The sequence below is a fragment of the Hyperoodon ampullatus genome (assembly GCF_949752795.1).
Source record: "Hyperoodon ampullatus genome assembly, chromosome: 18".
Lineage (NCBI taxonomy): Eukaryota > Metazoa > Chordata > Mammalia > Artiodactyla > Ziphiidae > Hyperoodon > Hyperoodon ampullatus.
In genome coordinates, this window is record NC_136931.1 from 35,627,112 (window position 1) to 35,633,111 (window position 6,000).

Here is a 6,000-nt window from a genome sequence, read left to right on the forward strand (position 1 = left end):
TTTTGGCCTTGTGAGACTCTGAGCCTGTCTTGACTTCTGACCTACAGCTCTATGGGTTAATAAATGGGTGTTGCTTTGAGCTCCTACGATTGTGGTATTGTGTAAAAGCAGCAATAGAAGACTAAAGTAGAGTTCTTTTATTATTGGATATTATGTTACTAGTTTGTTTAGCATGAGCTCAGGGCTGTTGTCTGCCTTGTAGTCCCAATGTTTACAACAGTGCCTGCACAGAGTTTAATACATATTTGCTGCATGAATGAATGAATGGACTCCCATCTTGTCATGGGGTGGGGGTGTCTGTTGGCTTCTCTAGAGGTTCACCATGAGGCTCTCGGGAGCCAGCGCCAGTTGCGTTCAGCTCCATGGCCTCAGTGCTTGCTCAGACCCATCACTGAAGAGAGAGCAGTACACCATTGGTGAATTTGTGGGCAGCCTAGCACCAAGCCAGAAGTAAAGAGCCCATGTCCCTGGCAAAAGACCCTGGCACTGTGTGCAAAAGTTTTACTCTCCCACCATCTAGAAATCAGACTCTGGCTATGCTGCCCAGAATTTCAGAGACAGCTTTAGCATCAGATCGAAATGCAGCTGAGATTTTTAAACTATTTGTGATCTTGGGAAAAGACTCCACTTCTCTGGGCTTCAGTTTCCCCATCTATCAAAAGACAATGATAATAATGTCCGCCTGCTAGGGTTTCTTTGTGAAGATTAATGAAGCTGTGCAAATAGAGGACTTTGCATAGAGTAGGTGCTTAATAAACAGTAGTTATTATTTTGCTTTATGTTAAATAGTGCAGTTTGGTGTTTTCTGGGGAAAGCTTCAAATGAATTTTTGAAGAGAATTACACTGACATGAATGACAAATCTGATCAATGATGTCTGCTTTGGTTTCAGCAATGGACTTTCCCACTTCAGTCTCTGCTTCCACATTCACACCAAAGGGATCAGTTTGCTCTGTTCTCAGTCATCCAGGGGCCAATTTACACAAAGTAAATACACAGTTAACATGACAGTTGGCAAAAATGACATACTTCAGTTGATCCATTTAGAAATAATGGACTGAAACAGGTAGATGCTGTTATCAAACACACACATATACTCATCACACAAACACACATGTACACGCACACCCTTCACTGAAAATGTTAAAGACCCTTAAACTATCATGGGAAAGGATACAAAATATTGCATGGGGATTTAGAGGCAAGTAATACAAGGAAACATAATGCACTGTAAATTAAAGTCATTTATAAAGAGCACTGGCACCCAGATAGAAAGGAAAAATGATTAGTCAGCAAAAGTGGGGTGTCTTGTTATTTATTTATTTACAGAACATTTCCATGGGACAAGAGAGACTGTATTTATTAAGGGCTTGCTGGTATACAAATACACACATATTAATGTCAGGCACTGAGGATATCTAGCTAAATAATTTGCCTCAAACTGATTTTGTTTTTTTGTTAGTTTTAAGCCCAGGAGGCCCCTCTAGCATTCCTTGGGAGTCTGCTCTCTGGTGGGCGTGGATCTTGTTTGATTGCTGGCCCTGCCCAGCTCTGTGGACGCACAGCATGGGAAGGGCTACTCCCAAAGGTCAGCACAGGCTCCCACTTGCACAGCCCTGCCGCCCTTATTCAGCGGTGTTGGCATGACCATGTGCTGGATTTTTATGCCCTGCCCCTGCAAAGGAGCATGGTTTTGGTGTTTGAGGGGAGTCACCTCTGGCCCAAGAAGCAATGGGTTTGGTGCATTCCCCCTGCCCCCTGCTTTCTTTCTTTCTCTCTCTTTTTTTTTAACATCTTTATTGGAGTATAATTGCTTTACAATGGTGTGTTAGTTTCTGCTTTATAACAAAGTGAATAGGTTATACATACACATATGTCCCCATATCTCCTCCCTCTTGCGTCTCCCTCCCTCCCACCCTCCCTATCCCACCCCTCTAGGTGGTCACAAAGCACCGAGCTGATCTCCCTGTGCTATGTGGCTGCTTCCCACTAGCTATCTATTTTACGTTTGGTAGTGTATACATGTCCATGCCACTCTCTCGCTTTGTCACAGCTTACCCTTCCCCCTCCCCATATCCTCAAGTCCATTCTCAAGTAGGTCTGTGTCTTTATTCCCGTCTTTCCCCTAGGTTCTTCATGACCTTTTTTTTTCTTAGATTCCATATATATGTGTAGCATACGGTATTTGTTTTTCTCTTGCTGACTTACTTCACTCTGTATGACAGACTCTAGGTCCATCAACCTCACTACAAATAACTCAGTTTCGTTTCTTTTTATGGCTGAGTAATATTCCATTGTATATATGTGCCACATCTTCTTTATCTATTCATCTGTTGATGGACACTTAGGTTGCTTCCATGTCCTGGCTATTGTAAATAGAACTGCAATGAACATTGTGGTACATGACTCTTTTTGAATTATGGTTTTCTCAGGGTATATGCCTAGTAGTGGGGTTGCTGGGTCATATGGTAGTTCTGTTTTAGTTTTTTAAGGAACCTCCATATTGTTCTCCATAGTGGCTGTATCAGTTTACATTCCCACCAACTTCAAAAGAAGAAGTATGTGTTACACAGGTATCAACTGGGGTCTGTTGTGATGCTAATGGAAGCAATGGATAAATCTGGGAGAAAAATAAACAAAGAAGACCAAGAAGAGGGTGGGTTATAAATTGGAAAATACAGAGTCGCTGGTGAGAAAGAATTGAATAGTGTCGATGGGGAGAGGGGAAGGGAGGAGGAGACAAGAGCCTGGACAACCCAGACTTGAGAGCATAAAATAGGTCATGTATGTAACACAACTAGCATAATGTTTGCCATCTAAGAAATGCTCAGGAAATAATAAGTGATTATTATTATATAATGAAAAATAATAACAGAGAGAACCCATGCCTTTTAATAACACTTCTGTTATCTAAGCAGCTTGCCTGAATTTTAGAAGCATACAGAATATTTTTTGTCATAAAGATCATGCTTTCTAAGGCAGTATTACCAGTCCGAAAATTGGAACCCAACTGAGACCCCATGGGGACAGTTACACAGAACAAATTTAAAACTACTTCGCTGTATAGCAAAAACGAACACAACATTGTAAAACCACTATACTTGAATAAAAATTAATTAAGAAAAAAGAAAAAATATCAACACCAGCTCTGATATTTAAAGAAGGAGGCATTTCCTAAGATCAAAGAGAAATGGAAAATTTAAATGACACCACCTGATGTGAGGCAGTTTAAAATCTTGATTAGTCTATTTTCTACCCTACAATAAGAACACAACAATTGTACCCCAATGCAAAGTTTAGTTATTTCTGAACTCTGCAATGGGTGATACAACCCTGGGAAGAAACTGAACGGAAGTACAGAAGCTTATGATTCAAGAGACAAACTTCAACCTTGAAGAAACAGAAACAAAGGAATAAACAACTTGCTTGAGTCCCTAGAATTGCTTAAAGGTAGGACCAGACACCAGGCTCCAGGCATAATGGACAAATCCCAGGTGTAATGAATATCTATTTTTTTTGCTTGACCAGTTTCCTGTTTTCCTTCCCACGATATTACCCCCAGCCTTCCTTACAGAACCACACATCTCCCATCATCAGTCCATGTGCTTCGAATGTATCTGACTTCACTCCAGCCCCAGAGGGGAGCATGTGACCCAGGCCTGGCCAATCAGAGCACCACATGCCCTGACTATAGTGATTGGCTCAGGGAAGATCACATGACCTCACTGGAAGCAGCAAGATTCAGTTATGGGACTTTGGTTGGAATTATTGAAAACAGACAATCTCCCTTTCTAATGGGATTATCTGGCAGCCACCGAAAGAGGCTATCCTGCTTGAGAATGGACATAACACAAGGAATTCTGTGAGTCCAGGTCCTGATACTAATATTTGAGCTTCCCGGATCCAGCAGAGCTTGCAGCCAGTTGTCTAAGTCTGCTCAAGCTGCTATAGCAAAATACCAGAGACTGGATATCTCATAGACAACAGATATTTATATCTCACAGTTCTGGAGGCTGGAAGTCCAAGATCAAGGTGCCAGCAGATTCAGTATCTAGGCTGCTTCCTGATTCATAGCTGGTGCCTTCTCACTGTGTCCTCACAAGGTGAAAGGGGCTAGGGCTCTCTCTGGGGCCTCTTTTATAAAGCACTAAGCCCTTTCATGACTGAAGCACCTCCCCAAAGCCCCACTTCCTAATACCATCAGATGAGACATTAGGTTCTCCACATATGAATTTGGGAGGGGAGAGGAACACAAACATTTAAACCATAGCACCAGTGTATGTATGTATGTATGTATGTATCATCTATCTATCTTTCATCTATCTATCTATCTATCATCTATCATCTATCAGGATTGCACTTATGCTAGTTTGAGTTGGGTTTATGTGATTTACAACTGAAGGAATCTGAAAGTCCATCCCCTTCCCGCTATACCACCCTGCCTCTTTAATGTTGTCATTTGGGGAAATATTATGGCCCAGTAACCGCTAAGTGTTTGTGTCCTCAGGGAGAGTCCTCCCACGTGAATCCAGCACTGATTCCTGGAGGAGGTGCTAAGGAGGTGCCCTGGTCCCCGTGCAGACCTGGCTTCTGCGAGGAGGAAGAATGATGGGGAACAGGGCAGAGAGGGTGCTGTCAGAGGTGAGCACACCTTCCTTCCGGCCTCGTGGTGACACACGGCGACATGTGGTGACATGGCACCTGAGCAGCGAGAGCTCTCAGGTCAGCTCTGCCATCCACAGCAGCCTTCCTCAGAAAAGGCACGTTACCACGAAACAATGAAACCACCTCTGGGAGACCGCGAGTGTCGTGAATGAGAACAACTGACTTAGAAGTAGAGGGATCATTACCGTGGTGCAGAGAATAGTATGGAATCAGGAGTTGCAAGATCTGAGGTCCAGTTTGGGCTATTCTCTTATGGGGGCCTTGGAAAACCCTACGGACCCAAGTTCCCAACATGTGAAATAGGACTAAAGACGCCCTCCTACCTCACAGGTTTTCCCAAGGCTGAAAGGTAGTTATCAATAGTAGTGAAAGTCATATTTTGTGTCTATTGATGTGTCAGCCACAGTATTGAGCACTTTGCCTACCTGTTTTCATTGAAATGTCACAGGATCCCCAAGAGGGAGGTAATATGCACATTGTATAGATGAGAAAGTGAGGCACAAAGGAGTGAAGTGATTTTCCCGGGGGCATTTGAACTCACAGTGTGACTCAGGGCTGCACACCACTCTGTTGCCTAATGCAGTCAAGGAGACCAAAAGACCTTGGAGAGGTGGACAGCAAGATCCACATGTTGGAATAAATCTGCCTATGGATTAACTTTTCCTATTTTCCATTAAGTTTTATGTTATTAGCACAACAACCCTTCTTAAAAAGCGTTGGCATCCTGGGATAATTATTGTCTTTGTCCAGGCAGGTGAGTCGTTGTAATAAACAACCTTAAAATCTCAGTGGCTGAACACAGAATTTTATTTCTCAATCATTTAATGCACTGTGGGTATTTGGTTGGTGACCTTTCATGAAGTCACCGGAGACACAGAATCTTTCTGTCTTATAGCTTTACTGTCCTCTGTGGTCTTGGAAGACAGGAGAAGAGAGAGAGGCTTGCATCTGGAATGGTTTTTATGGGCCAGGACAGAAAGTAGCCAACTTCACACTGTGTACATCTCATTGGCCAGAACTCAAGGCGCACGGCCACACATAACTGCCCAAGAAGTGGGGAATGTAATCCAGCCGTGTGCCCAGAAGGAAATGGGTTTTGTTGAACAGATAAAAGTCACTGCCACAATTATAAAACAACCAGATTCTTTTGGCTTACAAACTCTTAGGTAATCTTATTGAGTTCATGTGGCCTATCTGGACTGCCCAGAACCAGAATGCTTTCAGCCCAGCTACCAAATTCATATTTTGAATAAGACATACTGTGAAAGAAAGGAAAACAAGACTTCATCTTATTGAAACACCTGATAAGCCCCTCTGCAGTGGATGCTGTGATGTG